This window comes from Lagopus muta, chromosome 10 (genome assembly GCF_023343835.1).
Source record: "Lagopus muta isolate bLagMut1 chromosome 10, bLagMut1 primary, whole genome shotgun sequence".
Classification (NCBI taxonomy): domain Eukaryota; kingdom Metazoa; phylum Chordata; class Aves; order Galliformes; family Phasianidae; genus Lagopus; species Lagopus muta.
The window spans coordinates 5,617,396-5,634,475 of record NC_064442.1 but is presented as its reverse complement, the minus strand read 5'-3'; the positions used below and the strand labels follow the sequence as shown (position 1 = coordinate 5,634,475).

At 44.4% G+C, this 17,080-nt stretch overlaps 1 long non-coding RNA gene across 1 annotated transcript; it reads left to right on the top strand.

The window, feature by feature from the left end:
- Positions 1-418: 418 nt before the first annotated feature.
- Positions 419-16,215, top strand: LOC125698391 (uncharacterized). The gene is made up of 3 exons (XR_007379172.1): positions 419-505; positions 1,818-1,959; positions 16,103-16,215. It is a non-coding gene; the product is annotated as an uncharacterized LOC125698391 (long non-coding RNA).
- Positions 16,216-17,080: the final 865 nt, after the last annotated feature.

Here is a 17,080-nt window from a genome sequence, read left to right as displayed (position 1 = left end):
CTCATCTAACAGTCTGACCTCAGTGCTCTCTTAAACTGAGTGAACACTTCTGGACAACACACTGATATGAATGTTGGGTATTTGTATGTTTTCCCACTCATTTGTGGTGTCTACATAGGCCATGAATCTATGGGCCAAAGCTGCTCCAAGGAGCCAAAAGAAGATTGCTCCCAGACACACTGCAAAGCTTGAAGCTCACACTCATCACAACCTGAGCCCAGCTTTAGGGCTTATTGGAGGAGAAAACCTGAAGACAGTGAAGGTTTGGCATGGGTCTGCTGAGACTGAGAGCACAGCTAAGGTGAGCCCTTCCACAGGTATCCCCAGTTTAGCTCCCCTCTCTCAGAACAGTAAGGAGGTGATAGACAGCAGGGTGGGTATAATTAAAGACATGGGCTTCAGCTGTTGTGCTGACAGCCTCATTTGGTTTACCCACCCAGCCCAGTTGGCTAAGCCCTTTGCTAAGTCTGGTGGATGCTGGAAGGACGACTTTGTCTTCACCAAGGTAGGACTAATGCTATGGTTTTCCTAAAAGGCCTTTTTTATTTAACTTGTGTATGAGACTGTTGTTTTGTTCTTGGCTTGCTGGTGTGTTACTTGTAGCTGGGAATAAATTGTATGTCCTGCACACAGCCCTGCGTGGCCCCTTTCAGAATTCCTCTTGCCTGGCAATCTCGATAAAGCAACGTGTGGGCTGTGAGCGTGTGAATATCCACCATGACAGTACCTTGCCTTCATAGTTTATGCTTATTAATAACAAGCTGTAAAAATAGCAGTCAGACAAGATGAGATCATAAGGCTGATTGTGTGATGCCGTATGCTGTCTGTTTCACTGAGCGAGCCTCATGCAGAGGAGACCTCTACAAGAGCAGCGTGGGACTGGGGGTATACAGGCTATGGCCTCTCCGCATGAGTCTCGTGAAGCAGAGAGGCAGTGCTGCTAACTGCTGAAAAACACTAAATCTGGGGAGCACAATCTCTGTGGATGGAACAAACATGCTGTAGGTTTTGGGTCATTCTATGTGGTTGCATCTCCGGCTGCTTGGTCACGTAGGTGCCCAGAGCATGCTGAGACCTTCTGGAGCAGAGTGCCTCTGCCTCCTTGCAGCCGTGATACCTTAAGTGGAGCAGAAGAGTTTTCCTTTGTTTACTGTGAAATTAAGAGCTAAAAAGCCTTGGTGAGAGAATGCTGGACCCATTTACCCTTGCACATGCTTCAAAAAGATGATGTAGCTCTTGGCTAGCAGCAGAATAGCAACATCTGCACTTACAGAAATTATATTTCCAGCACCTAGCAGTGTCCTATTTAATCGTTCACAATCCCCTGGCTGAGAGACGTTACTCTACATTAGGGCTCTTTAAACTTTGATGGCTTATGGACAACTGTGTTGCCTCACTACAACGTAAGGGGTGAGGGTATGCTCTCTGATAACCTCAGCCAATGTGCTGGTGACCTTTTCCGCTCAGGAGATGTGCCTGTGTTGCACCTGGGTGCCTCATGGCAACAGCAGAAACAAACTTTCTGATTTCATTCCCTTGCTGCACGCTCTCTGTTTAAGGAATTCCTCTTCTAAAGTATTTTGTGGCTCCCTTGGTGGTACCAGGGACTGCAGAGCTGTGAATTCAAATTCCCCCATGGACCCTTGACTGATCTCCTTGTTGCGACATTGCTGCCTTGCTAGAAGGGGCTGTCTTCAGAGGGTGAACGTAGTCCAGCCCTTTGCTGGTTTGGTCTGAAAGAGGCTCAGGTGCAAATGAAAGCTTGCACAATGAAGGGAAAGTGGGACCTTTGGTCATATCCCTTCTCAATACCACAGGTTCTGCTGTCCCAGGATGTGTGCATGAGTCATTGTCTGGAAATCCAAGTGGCCAGATGTCCGCCAGATACCGCTGCACTCGAGTTGCTAACTCCAGCAAACAGGGGAAGGGGCCACTCTTCCCTGCAGAGCTGGCGGGCAGGTGAGCAGCTTGCACATCCCAGTGGGTACCGGGGCAGGGAGCCAACACCTGTGGGGCCTGCCCCAGGGGAGGCATCTGCAGGCAGCTGGGTCCATCTCCCCATACCCCCCACTAAAGGGGAGAAGGGGGGCTTGTTGTAACAGCTGCCCTCCGGCTCTTGGGATCCAGCTGTTCTTGGCTGCCGTGGAGCAGTATGAGGGACCCCTGCAGGCCCCCTCTCCGAACAGCTGGGGAAATGCTCCTTGGGGTTTTGCTGGTGCCAAAGACTTTCATTTCTGAATGCAGCCGTAATCTTGAGGCCCTTGCTGTACCCCTCCGGTTTCTGGACTGCAATCTCCATGCAAAGCACAAGCAGACAACATCTGCTTTTCTTGCTGCAGTGGGAGTTTTGGAGGCAGAGCTCTGCCTTGAGCTAAGGGTTGTAGAGTGGTTTTGCTACCAAGGTGGTAAACTTTTTAAAGTTCTGTTTCCAATTTTTCTCCATGTTGTTTAAAAGCCTGGTTGCAATACATGATGGGGGGTTTTCTAATATTGTCCAGTTTAGACAATGGCACGTGAGATCTTCACACAAATCAATAAAGCAAATAGTGCTGAACTTGCTAATTTCTTTAAACAACTGGAAGCCATCACAAGTTTTGGGAAAAGTCATTGTCTCTGCAGGAAGGAAGCAGTTTTCTGAGGAAAAACGTGTGACCAGATCTAGTTGTTGTCTTGTTGGCCAAGGTTAGCGGTCTCTCCTTGCTTGAGATCCACTTCTTTGGGATTATCTGTGACGTCAACAGCCAAAGGGTACAAGTGAGTGCCATCAGCCTTCGTAAGTCAAGCTTTTCTCCCTCTGCTTGGAATGGGGAAACCAGTCAAAGCCCCCAAACTCTATTGTGACGAATGGGGCATTGTGAGAAGCAGCTCAGATTTTTGGGAAGAAGCAATTCTCTCATCTCTGTGGTTATTCTGTGGGCACATTGCTCAAGTACAACCTCCAGGGTGAGGATGGGGCTCCATAATGCACTAGGGGTGCAGTAGAAAAAGCCCTTTTTGTATCTGGCTTTGGAGGAGCCTTGCTGGAAGGTGAGTCAGGGCAATGGCACTGCAGGAGCTTGTTGTAATGACCAGAGTTAGGATGTTGGGGTCTGAATAAACCTTTGCTTTTACTTTGCTGGGATAACTCAGGCATGAAAACTGAAGTGACAGCCAATATTCAGGCTGTTTGGCTTGTCTAAGATTGTGTATGTGTCTAAATGCAAGTAAACACATGCAGTCCTAACTGCTAAGCTTACTATCTGCACAGGCTGATGGTGTGAGTGACTAAAGACCTCATAAATTACCTTTTCTCAGCTCTGAGTGAAAGTGATACGAGTGCTGCAGTCCTTGACAGTAAGAGATGGCTCCATTTCTGGTTGGACAAGTTTGATTGGTCGCTAATTTACTCTCCCTCCTCTCATAATTCAGTACAGCTCTCTTAATGCGCCCTGCCAGCTCTCACCAATTTGCTGCTAGGAGGGTTTTCATGCAAGTGAATTGTGAATTCTAGTTAAAACATGTACCGAGCACGCTCCTGCTTGAGGACTCTCCTCTTAGATGTCACAGGAAGAGACAGTGTTTTGTATAACTGCAAGAAAAATACCATGTTCTAATTAGTGTAATTTATAGTCCCTTGCAGGCTAAAACAACAGCTGATGAGTCATGAAAGTTCCTCCATCTGACATTTGCTGAAAGAAATGTTATTTTAGCTCCCATGACTTTTTTTGGGAGGGAGGAGCAGGGTGGGGAGGGAGCAGTTGGTCTGAAGCATCTCGCTTGCTGAAACATCGCACTGTCTCTTCCTCCCCCATTTGAAGGTGTGGTGTTCTTCAGTGGGGAAGCACTGCTTGTGAGCGTGTCTAATTTTCAGTCACGATGGGCTCTACTTGGATTGGAGCCCTTGAGCCAGCTGTGGCTGCTGAGACTGAGGGTTCTCATGGCTTCAGTGATGTAGATGAGTAGAGGACTTGACAGGAAGGTCTCCCCTCATGGTGCTGTTGTTTTGTCAATCTGTTTCCTGTGGTTGGGTGATGTCTGAGCACAGGATGGGACCCTCAACTCTGTTTTCGTGGGTGGTGCCATCCAATTACTTGCAACCTCTTTGTGATCCAAGGTTCTGCTCAAACTGATTTCTGTGAAGAGCTGTGTTAATGCAGAGTGACTTCAACACTGATTGATTCACCTTGAACTCCTCACTGATGACAAGTAAGTTATTTAGACAAACCTAAATAACCAGCTCAAGAGCTGCTCTTTCTCAAGTGGTGGACAGATAGAGGTGGAGGATCCTTCCATTTTTGTCCTGGACACTGGCCATGTAGGTCTATCTCTGACCATCAGAGGTCAGCAATGGACCTGGCCAGCAGCTGGGTTGTCTCTTGGAACACATGTCTGCAGAGCTACCTCCACGTGGTTGTAAGAGATGCCACATGGACTGTTGTGTTCAACATGTGTTGTCCATGCATGTGTTTGGAGTGGTTAGTGACATAAAGAAAGATCCTTGGAGTAGTCATGTCTGCAGCAAACTGTATGAAAGGCTTTGCCCACAGCAAAGCTGTAGATTTCTTTAATGATCTTTTTCATCCTGATGGCTTTTTTGTTTGGCCACCATGATGTACAGGAATTCTTCAGTTTCTTTTGTGAGAAGACAGTGTTGCTCTCTGAGAATAAGTAAAAATGATGGGGAAGAAAGACCTGGTGACTAACTTGCCCTTGTTTGCTGCACTTAAAGTAGAAAATGAGTTTTAGGAAATAATAAGTGAAATAAATGAAGGGTTCAATCATGTCCAAAGAAGTTGACTTCTTGCAAGAAGTTTACTTCTTGCAGTGGGGGTGGGGATTTCCTCTATCAATTACTGATACAAATAGCAGAGGACTTCTAGCAGTTCCCTTCTCCATATTCCATGTTCCATCCTTCTGCCTCTCTAATCATATGTGCCTCAGCCACTGCAGAGCACCAAGTCGGGGTCTGAATAGTCTGATGAAGAGCAATGGATTTTGTTCTTCTGGTTAAGTCTGTACATGTGCTTGTTTTTCCTGCACAACAGGAACATAAGCACAGGTTGCCGAGTCATTAGTTGGTGATTTAAGAGCTGGCTATTTTATTTTTTCTCTCTGTGCCTACAGGTGACAGCTGGGGTGGCTTGCTGCAGCCAAGTGTGGTGAATATTTGCCATTGTGAGTGGAAATGTTTTCCTTTCTGCTTGTTGCACGTTACGGACTGTCTCAATGAAAAGTCTGTTGTTGAGTCTCAGAAGATCTCCTTGTATGACAATAAAATGCTGTTGCAGCTTTGCTAGGGTGGCCCCTGGGTGTCATAGGGCATGGAAGTGGCTGCAAGCTGTTGGATTTATTTATTTTTTTGTGACTCCTTTCCCAGAGCAATGCTGGAGAGATGCCCTCTGCTTCTCTCCTCCCACTTGTCCATCAAATGACTTATCTGCTCTTTGCAGAGACTCTCTTTTGGCAACGACAACAGTCATGCTAAGCTACAAAAGCATTTCCATATGAAAATCTGCAGCTCTGAAAGCTGTTCATGACACAAGGCAGAGATGAATGCAAGATATGGGAGGGCAGCTGCAGCTGAACAGTGCAAAGAACCGTTGGTAGGTTGTGTATTTTCAAGCAAGAGAAACAATCTCTAAGTCTTCTCTGGCCCGGTGTATGATGCTGTCAGTCACAAAGATGGCTGGGATGGGTAGGCTCCAGGAAGAACATGGCCTGGAGTGATACACCTCCAAGGAAAAAAGTTAACTGAGGCTCTGGTGCCTCCTGAAATATCTGTCTTGATACATTGTCTCCAGGGGTATGTCTGCTGTGGTGTCTATTCTCCTTGAAAGGTTCCTAGTTTAGATTTAGTCATCTGAGCATCTGCCTGGACGTGTCAGTCGCTCCATTTATCCCTTCTGTCACAAATGCAGTAAAGGGAGAGGTCGGTGGCATGAAGAGAGGATGGAAATATGGATGGTATTTTTGCCTCTGAGGCAATTCCTTTGTGATCCCATAGGCCACTCTTGACAGATGACAACGCCTTGATAGGATTTAAGTTCTTTATTTTAGAGAGCAAAATCCAAGGCTGGTCTTCTGCGTCCCGTGCCTATTTCTCATGAATTAGTACACAGCCACGTACCAGAGGTGCTGCAGTGCAACATCTGTGAAATCAAACCTTGAGTCTTTATTTTTGGTAGACCTTCCTATCCAGTGGAAAAGATAAAATTGCTCGGGGAGCTCTAAGATTCAATCGCTTTGAGCATTCCTGAAATTGTTACGAAGTGATATTAAGAAAATACCTAAGGTGAGGTTTAGATGTGGCAAGCAAAGATGCCCCGAAGTGGCTGAGGCTTGTTAGGTGCCTTGTCAGCGTATTCTGGAACACCCAGGAAGGATGTTGCATTTCTCACATAAGTGACCATATGAGGCATGTGAAATGCCTGGCTAACTGGCAATTTGCTGCTTGAATTGGAACCTGGCAAATCAATTGCCAGTGGGCAAACAGTGCAGCTTTCATCAAATGAGGACTCGAGCACAAACATATTTGATGCTCTTAGAAATTGCTTTTTACCACCTGCTATATATCATAATCAGTGTGGTCTGAGGGGGGGGAAAAGGGGAGATGTCTCCTTTCCTTTGCTCCTTTGTGTTAGGGGAAAATCTTATCTGAAAAGCTTTAAATCTTTTCAGAAACGTAGCCTGGTAGCCTATGAAACTACAGCATGTGAAAAACAGTTTAAGATTTCCCCCCCCCCCATTAATAAATTGTGATGCTCATACGTGGCCTCGTTCCACAAAGGGTATAATTTATACCTGTGCTCCAGTGGCTCTGCGCTGCACAGGGCACAGGGAACGAGCAGTTCAGTAACCTGTAAGCACAGCCTGGGTTCCCCTCTCAGGATGACAGAAGGCATAACGAGCAAATTCCTTGCCTGGACCATAACTTCCTCCTTTTTAGGAGTGTCAAGATCCTGGCTGACAGAATCTGATTGATAGAGTGGTTGATCAAGTGTCTGGGCAAAGCCTAGGCTTTAGGAATTCATGAAGCAAGGTGCATGTCTTTGTCTGCAGTGTCTGTGTGGTCTTACTGGTGAGCGCAGCTGTGAGTTAGGACTGGGGAAGAAAGCTGCTAGGTTTTTCACACAGAGGGTGGTGAGGCACTGGAACGAGATGCCCAAGGAGGTTGTGGATGCCCCATCCCTGGAGGCATTCAAGGCCAGGCTGGATGTGGCTGTGGACAGCCTGGTCTGGTGGTTGGCGACCTGGACATAGCAGGGGATTGAAACTAGATGATCATTGTGGTCTTCTTGAACTCAGGCCATTCTGTGATTCTATGATTTTCTAGGAAAAACCTCCATGTATCACTGCAACAGTCAAGGATGGGCTGCTTTTAATCATCTGTTCAGAGCTATTTCTGGAAGAACAGTGAATCTCTGTGCCCCAGCCGCTCTCCATCTGCATTCAGATCTCATCAGAAAACTCATCTTTCCTTCCTTTCCTCTCCCCTTCTCTCTGCACTGTCTCCTTTAAGTCTGCCTCTGCTCTCCAAAGCTGTTATAAGGCTGGAGTTCCTATGAGGCAATAGGTAAGGTTACATGCATCAACCAATGGAGCGAGAGCTGACTTATTAAACCCATTTATTTTCTTCACACCTCAAACATCTTCCTAAAGGAAATGATTTAACTTTTTGAATACAAGGCTTAAGCCAAGTAGTTTTGGATTCATGTTGTGAAGCACTGCAAATGTCAGTTAAAGAAAGGTATGGTGCAGCCTTTCTGAGCAGTGTGAGGTGCTGCGGGTGGTATCTGCTGTGGGAGGGATTGCTGCCTTCGCTCCCCAGGTAAAACTTAGGAGTAGTTTTTGGTTTGCTACGTAGATGTAAAAAAAGATCATGGAGGAGAATAATGTTTTTGCCTGTGTGTCCTTTAGTGATGCACCTCATCCTTCTTTACTGTTCCTGATAGAATTTAGGCTCTTAGGTTAGATGTTAGGGTGACATTTTTTACTCAGATGGTGGTGAGGTACTGGCATCGACTGCCCAGAGAGCTGGAGGTGCTCATGGCCAGGATGGTTGGGGCCCTGGGCAGCCTAAGCTGGTGGGAGCACCCAGCCCATGGCAGAAGCTTGGAGCTGGGTGATCCTTAAGGTCCCTTCCAGCCCCAGTCATTCTGTGACTCCTTCAGAGAGAGTGAGTGAAGTGAAGGTATGAGATGCTGGTGTGTTTAAAATCTCTTAATGCGTTAAGTGTTGCCTTAGATGTTCTCTTTGCCATTCCAGTCACCCACCAAACTGCTAACAGTGATCAACTTCCCTGCTGGGTTAAAGTATCAATCTCTGCTCTTCAGTCAGTTTGCTTCTGTTTGAGTATTTCCAATTTTTTACTGGGATATTGTTGTCATGTAGATTTCTTTGTCCTGTCAAAATACCCAGCCACATGCTATTATTTTCCTCAGGTAAACTGTCACTGCTTTCCTTTCCTGGGCCAGTGCATGTCAGGCAACAGCCTGACAGCCTTTTCTCTTGATAAATGATGCAAGCCCAAAGGGCAGTGGCTCAGCGGTTCTGTGCACGTGTGCTGGCCAAGGGAGCTCAGGCATTCTTCTTGCTGTGGGAAGTTTACCCTAAAGGTCACAAGAAGATTCATCATGCATAATTTTTTCCCAAAGACGGTGCAGAGAAGTGCTACGTGCCAAGAATGGATAGTGGTGGAAATAAGGAGTAGCAATTTACAGTAGGCTGTAAGCTTAGGTAAAGAGGGATTACCTGCAGTGGTCCAAAATACTTTCTGGGGAAGTGAGCAAAGGCTTGGAAGACTGTCAACTGCAAATCAAAGTACGGTACCTTACTAGATAAGCAGGAAAGCATTTCCTAGGCTCCAACATATATCTTGGTTTGCTTTTGTGCAAGCACTGCATGCCTGAAGGCTTCACACATTCAGGGCTTTGGTGCTGGGATGTTCCTCTGTGAGCCTCAGTGGCAAAGAGCAGATCCTGATTCCAACTCTGGTTCCCCTGCACCACCTCCCTCCATTCCAAAGGAAGGCTTTCTTCTGTAACACAGATCAGCTATGACTTGAATAACTGCAATCAGCCAGAATAACTGACTCGACTCTGCATTTAAACACAAAAGCTTGAGAACCCAAAAATCAAAACAAAAAGCAGACTGTCCTGTTTTCACTGATTGTAAGTAGAATCAGCAGCATTGCTATAGGTCATGCCATTTCCCTGCTGCTGTTAGCCTGTAATAACATTTTTACCACAGTCCTCATGATGCATTGTAAATAAGATCTTTCATTTTTCCCCTTCAGCATTTACTTTATCCTCTGGTTGCATCCACAGACCTTAGGATGCTCTGCATGTGGAGCAGGAAAAAAAAAAAAAAGCAGCGGAGTTAATTTCCTGGTATCTGTTCTGAGCAGGATTGCTGTTAATTGCCATGCTTGTCTTCTCCAGGCTGCAAGAAAACGCTGCTGGAAAATAACTCAGAGGGTGCTTCTGTATTTTTGCTGACAAACTGCAAACTACCACTAGGTTCAGATTTTGGCCTCTCTGTGCAGTCTTACGAACTGAGTCTGGTGCTTCAAGTTTTGAATATCAGGAGAAACTTCTCAGACAGAGTGGTGCTGTATTGGCACAGGATGCCTTGGGAGGTGGCAGAGTCACTGTCCCTGGAGGTGGTCAAGAGCTGTGGGGATGTGGAACTGGGGGGGATGTGGTTCAGTGGGCAGCATTGGTTGTAGGTGGATGGTAGGACTAGAATATCTTAGAGAACTTTTCCACCTTTAGTGATTCTATGAAAACAAAACTTGTGTTCATTGCCTGAATGGAATGATGCAGTGTGAGGTTTCTGCCCGTCTTGTGGAACCAGTGAAGCAGTTCTGTTTGGTTATTCTGGGATGTGATGCTGAAAAGCTGTCTAGTGTCTGATGCAGATCCTCAGTTTTGGTAAGGTCGGGTTGTTTTAGAGATGGGATAAGGGCAGATGTGCCCTCCGTATAACCCAAAATTGGCAACAAATATTCCCTTTTCATTATGTTGCTCCAGTGAACACAGTGCTGCTAACGATGCTTTGCTTTAATACCAACGTTAGTGCTCTGACCTGCCTCAGGCTTTAGAAATGATTGACTGGTTATTGTCCAGAAAGCGAGTAGCCTTCTCTTGTCCCTCTTTGGGAAGGGACGGACAAATATTGAGGCTGTGCACTTAATAACTTGCACTTGTGTCATTTTCCCTGGAGATGTATGAGCAATATATTTCTTGACTCTAAGGTAACAGTTCAAATGAAACTTTGATGCCCTGAAGAACACCTGCAAAACACAGAGCAAGAATCTACTCATCTTAATGCAGAGCCCTTGTTTGAGCTGAGATATAAAATGTGGACTGGAATGTGATGTTTCTTGGAACCCATGTGCAGCTGAAATTAAAGAAATAGGTCAAAAGAGCTGAGAACAGCTTGGCTACCAATTTGAACATGGTGCTTTTGTACCTGCTGGAACACAGAACAAGCGAGGATAACTGCAGCTTTTGGTTTTGTTAAATAAACTGGAGCCTTTAGAGTTTTATTGTACTCAGAATGACGAAGAAGAGTGTAGCTATGATTTCTTTTAAAATCTATCTTGCTGTGGTACTTTGTGAGTGTTTGATTTAATGTTCGCAGCAACGGGAACTCTACTGCTTCAAAGACAAATAGGCATCCCCATCCTGACCTCTGGCCTCGTCCTCCCCGACTTCTCCACGTGCGTTTTGTCCACGTAGTCTCATTTATTTACTCGCCCACTGTGGGACACATTTGAGATCTGAAGACTGGGTGTTAGGAAGAAATTCTGAGTGTTGAGGCATTGGCACAGGCTGCCCAGGGAGTGGTGGAGTCACCATTCTGAGAGATGCTCAAGAACTGTAGAGATGTGGCACTGAAGGATGTGGTCAGTTGTTTGGGGTTGGACTAGAGGATCTTAGTGGTCTTTTCCAACCTTAGTGATTCTATGATCAAGAAAGAAAATGATTCCTGAAGAAAATATTTGAAGCTTTTGTAGATCTTTCTTCTACCCCATATCAGAAATGCGTCCATGGCAGAGCATATTCCTTTATTTTGCTTGAGGTTAACATGTGACATATTGATCAGAACCTAGACATTTAATAAAAATATTGAGTGTTTTTTGGCAAATATTTTGAACTTGGAAAAGGACAGTGCCTAGTTCTGTCAATTCCCCTTTATGTACATTCCAGCAAAAAAGTCAGGGCACACTTGATGCATGATAGTATTCTATTTATTTTTCATGCTATGGTGATCACAGTGAAGCAACTGATCACAACATAAAAAACAGGGTAAACTACTGAAGTAATAGGAGGAATAAAGGCATCAGAAGATCTGAAGATGAAGGGGAACCGTGAGGATGAAATCCATGCCATGAGAACAGTGTCACAGCTGGAGGGTACCTGGTGCTGCATTGGAGACATAGTTGGATACATTTTCTTATAGGAAGGAAAAAATAAAAGGATAAACAGGTTAGAAGGGAGCCACGCAGTAGATTGGTTTGATCCTTGACAAACAACACAAGAGCTTTTGCAATTGAATGGACTGTTTGGGAGTGGAAGGATTTGGGCATCATCTTCTGTGGTGTTTTTGTACCTTGCGGGGACGTTTGGCTGCACATCTTGGTTGTTAGAGCCATTCCTGAGTCTCTGGGTGAGGACAGACATCCAGGTGATGATAGGGTAGGGTTAAAAGAGGAGGGTTTTATGGTGGTTATTTTTATGGTGGCTGTTTGTCATCATACAATTATACATACAGTTTGTCATACAGTGTGTTGCCAATTGGGATCAAATACTTTTCAGTAGCGTGAGTAGTTTTCCTTTCTTCTTCCATCTGAATGCTTACACTTGATGGAGTTTGTCTCTGAAAGGAGTCTCTAAACAAGATAACATCTTGGTGGGGAAATGGCGACCTGGTGGGTTAATCTCTACTTTTCCTGCATCAAGGCTGCTTTTCTAATTAAAAATGTTGGCTGGCACTTTGTATTATCAGGACACTAGAAGCCTGGGTGTTGCTGAAAGGTTGTAGCCAGGATTTTTCCCAGGCTGTGGGAGCAACTGTGCTGCACGATGGAGAAATGTGCTGGAAACCCTATCGTGGCCTGGCAGGCGGATGGAGATGTTCAGTCATTTACCAGCCTATGTGAGCAAACTGATACCATTTCCCAGGAGCTGGATCCTAATTACACTTTTCTGTTTGGGGATTATGTGAACTTTTATTAAGAGGTTGGTAAGGAGAGAAGTGGCTTAATACTGCAGTTGAGTAAAGGAAAAGGCTTTGCTTCCGAGCAACATGGCTTCCTTCCTGGTGCCATGCAAAGGCAGATGGCACCTCAGAAAAGCAGTTATTTCCTTTTCATTGAGGGAATGGGCAGTTTTGGCTTTGTTCATTGTTTGTTGCTTTCTCTTATGTGGCTTTTATTTTTATTTATTTATTTATTTATTTTGAAGCAGTACTTTTATTTACAGGGGTGAGTTTGACAAACTGTTCTTAGTTCTGGTGTTTGGTGGCATTGCCCTCACTACGTTCCTTTTTTTGGTAAGGATAGGAACGGAACATGGATCTTTATAACTAGCATTTACAGCATGGTGATGTCAGAGCTTCCAAGGAGAGGGTTCTGGGATGCCCCTGACAAAACAACTTGTTTTGTTCACTACAATCCTGTAGTGATTTTTACTGAAGTCTCTTCAGCCTGGAAAACAACATGTTTCAATCTGATTGCAAGACTTCCCATTTAAGTTGGAAGCCTTTCCATGCTCACTGCATAGTAACGCAGGTTACTTTTAAAACCTGATTAAGTGTATTGCTGCTATCAGCATATTGGGGCTTTGACCATCAATGGTCTGTCAATATTTTTCTTGCCATTCTGCACTAGTTTAGTGCAGATTAGCTCTTGGTAATCATGAGTTTTCAGTGAGCAAATGCTGATTGCTGCATATGAGCAAAAATGAGCTCAGCTGTTGAACAAAAATAATTTTGTGGTTTCCTCTATATCCCATTTTATGAGACGCAGAAGAGGTGGCTGAGGATTGAATGATGTGATAAACTTATGTCTATGAATAGTACATATCCCTTCTAAAGGGGAGGCATAATGTTACTGCAGTACCATAAAATGCTCTACCAAGGACATCACTGCATTTTTTTAAATGGGATAATATGGGAGTTCTGCCTCTGCTTCCTCTTTGAGATGTTTTTAGTCTAAATGTTTTAGCAGCATGGTGCCTTCGTAGGAATGAGGACACTAAATCCTCAGCAGGCCCCTGGGAATGCTCTGTACAGCTCATCTTTACCCTCCTTCATATGCTTTCCTCAGAGCAGAGAACATCTGGAGGAGCTTTTTGGATGACACCACTAGGCTTGGAAAGGAGAGCTTCACAAAGAACTAGTCTCTGGATGGATGCTGAAGGGAATAGGGAGGGGAGTTCTCTCCAACATCCTTTGTGCAATAACCATGGATGCCAGGGGAATATGTTGAGGAAGCAATCACAATGGCTTGCATACTCCATAAATAGCATCTCCTTCGGCCACTGTTGGAGAAAGGATATTGGGCTAAATGAACCACTGATCTAATCACTGAGTCTTGTGCTTTTCAAGCAGTCATCTGTCCTTCCCAGAGTATAAAATCAGAGTCCTGGAAAGTAATTATTGCTCTGAAAAGGTTGGATGTGCCCTCTGTGTCTATCTGGTATCCCAATACAACTGCATCTCCAGCTGAGACCCTGGCAGACTTTGCAGCCAGATGCAATATTAGCTGAACTGAAAGAGAGCCTCTCAAGTCAATCCAGCTTGCATTTTGTTCTGTGTCTCACCTTTTTGGCATAATCTTTTCATTTATTCATCCTCCTTATTGTGATAGAGTTCTTGCTGTTGCCTACAGGTTTTATAACTTTCATAATTCACACTGACACCTGGTACCCAAATGGTTAAATGCATTTGGCATTGCTGTCCTCCTCAGTCCCTGTAGATTGTGTTGCAAGAATTGAATGAAATTGATAGAGCTAGCATTACAGCGAGCAAAACCCCCTGAAGAAAGAGTAGATGGGTGGATAGAGAGAATGACCCCAAAGAAAACAGCTGTCAAGGGCAGCTATTGGTTTATCTTTCATGGAAAGAGAGACGTAATGAATTCTAAATTAAGAGAAACTAGAGGCAAGGCTGTTTATCAGCTCTCTGCTGCAGCATAAACAGGCACTTTAGAAGTATCGACTGCAGTCTCACTTAATGTACCAGGTACATTTCCTCAGTGCCTGGGAACACCATGCGGCCATCAAGTTGGACGAAAGCTTTGATATCTAAAATACCTTAGGTCAGGGGAAGAGCTGTTCTCCATATTGGTCTCTTTTCAAAGGATCTTTGACCAGAGGCCACTTCTGATTCTGACTAAAAGAGCGGTACGTGCATTGGGAGTCCTTTTGCTTAAGAAAGCTGTAAAGTGCAAAAGTGGGAAAAGTCCGCAGGAAAAACACTGTGTAAGGTCTCTTTGCCATTGGTGGGAGATGTTAGGAACAAAACAGCCCCTGAGTTCAATTTACTACAAGAAATGTCAAAGAAAATATTATCCCATCATCTTATCTGTATACATCATGAGAATAATTGCCTCTTTGTGACCCCACTGTTCAGACTCGAGCAGTGTATTTATCAACTGACCATGTGGGGTGGTAAGCCATCTGACAGCTGACTCCAAATAAGATAATAAGACTGACTGATGGGTTGTTCTTGCTGTTCCCGACTTCACGTTTCACTCCCCCAGTTCCATAGCCTGGCTCTGAGAGGTAGTCTGAAACGTTTTGTCAACCCAAAGAGGATTTTGTGCTGGTTAAGTTTGCCTCTAACTTAGAGGAATCTACAAAGTATCGTAACCTAGCCAAATAGCCTTTTGATTTTCTAGCTTCTCTGAACTACTGCTATTTAGCTGCAGCTTTTTGCAGGAAGGTGAGTTCTAAATGCTGAGCCACAAAGTCAAAGACAGCACAGCTGGGTCCTTCACTCCTTCATCAGCACCACTTTCCCTTAGCTGAAGCGTGTGAAGATGGATTTGTCTTGATGTGTCAGCTTAATGTGGTCAAAACTCAGATGCCAAGGAAGAATATAACTCATCACGTTTTCTCCTCATGGAAGCAATCCTCACCATCCTCTGAGGTGCACTGACTATTATCCATTCTCAGCCACGTGCTCTTTTGTCACTTTTGCTCATTTTCATGTCTTTAATTAAAAGAAAAGCCCTTCCCAATGGAAGATTAATTAGGACAAATGTGCTGCCATTAATATCTGCCATGCTTGGAAGGAGATGATTCACCCTGTGATTAAAGCCAAACGGAATCTGGAATTTGAGGAGTAATTAGCCCTCAGCGGCTCGTAAGTCTGAAGAAAGCACTATTTATCAGTGGTGGTGCTAATGCAATTACTTCTCCACTGCAGCCTCCTGGACTGATAAATCATAGCCTGAGCGTTTGGAGGAGCTATCAATTCGGGATTATGCTTCTCTGAGTCTACAAAGCGAAAAAGAGGGGAAACAAAGGGGCAATCAGCTTCTCAATGTCTTTAATTGTATCAAAACTATGGAGGCTGATGAAATCTGAGCAGCTTTTCTGAATCCATTTTCTTACCTGCACAGAAAAACTGAGATTTAGTGGTTACTGCAGCTGATTAAAATTATGGCTTCATTTTTGGGAGGGAGGTTAGGGCAGTCAATGGAACTGAAACTAAGAAGTGTTTATTTAGAAAAAAATGGGATGAATGGCTAAACTTCTAAAGCTGAATCTCTAACCTGCGTTTAGAGCATCTTTTGTTTGCTTTTCTTCTGGGTTTGTTTAGGGGCAGTTGGTAAGCAGAGTGTTAAAAGGTAATGTTTTTTCACATGCAGCTCCCGTTTGCAGTTTTGTTGGGTCTTCAGGGACTGTTTGGCAAATGTGGAGCACTTTTATTGTGGCATTTGGAAGGGATATCTAAACATTAATCTACAACAGAATATTCTCCTGTCTCATATGCACGTGTATATCCAGTGCTTCAATTTTAGAGTTGAGTGGAAGAAGGAAAGTGAAATAATGTTGGCTTCATTTTGAAAAGCCAGGTGCATCCTTGATGTTGTTCTTCTCTTGAACAGGAGTGTGCCTTTCTGCATGAGGGATTTGTCCTCGAGACTTCAAATTTCCCACCTCTCTAATAAAACAAAAAAGCTGATGAAACAAAAGATCCTGCGGAGCAGGCAACCCCTGTCTCTTCATCCTGGTTCTTCAGAGGTGCTCCTTTCCAAGTCTGAATTGCACAGCACTGTACTGCGTGGTAATTCAGCCCCATCAGAGAACTTAGAGTGCTTCCAGTTGATGCCGTGACACTTGGGGCCATGCACCTTTCATTAACACTGTATTCCTCAATCCCTTCCATTTCCTGTAATACATAATGTGGAATAGACTAGCCAGTAAAATGTCTGGAGGATATGGATGGGAATATGATATGCTAGGAACTGATCGCTGGCCTGAACCATAGGGAAATGTCTTGGCCTCCTGCACTAGTTATACATAGTATGTTTAAACTTGTCTCTTTATTCCTGAATGGAGCCCAAATAAACAAGCATAGCTGAGGGAAGTACAGTAAAAATTGAACTAAATGAAGTCTTCCTTCTCACCGCTGTGACTGGCTGAGTTGTTACGGGATTATTCTATTTTATGTAGAAAGCTGTGTCAAGATCTGACCTGTCTCCTGCACCAGCTGAAACAGTGCCCTGCTTTAAAGGTGCTACTGTAGAAGTCCTCTTGAGCTGAAATAGGATGGAAGACCTTCTCAGTGTTCTCTGTTATCCACCTTCAAAGCTACTTTGCATAGTATTGCACATCCACTGTGCTTGGGCCAGAGGTGGTGGCAGGGTTAAATGTGGAGCAGTAGTATAAAAATGAATCTTGTTCAGATTCCAGGCAGGTCTTCATCTAGAAAGACAGCAAATGAGCAACATTTAGGGTGTTTTTGTGGCAGGTGTTAAGTAAGGTTTTAAAGCAGATGGGTAAACAAGCTGAGATTTCTTGAAGGAAGAGATAACAGCTGCGAAGATCATTTTGTGTTGTGTTGCACTTGTTGAGGTGTTGGC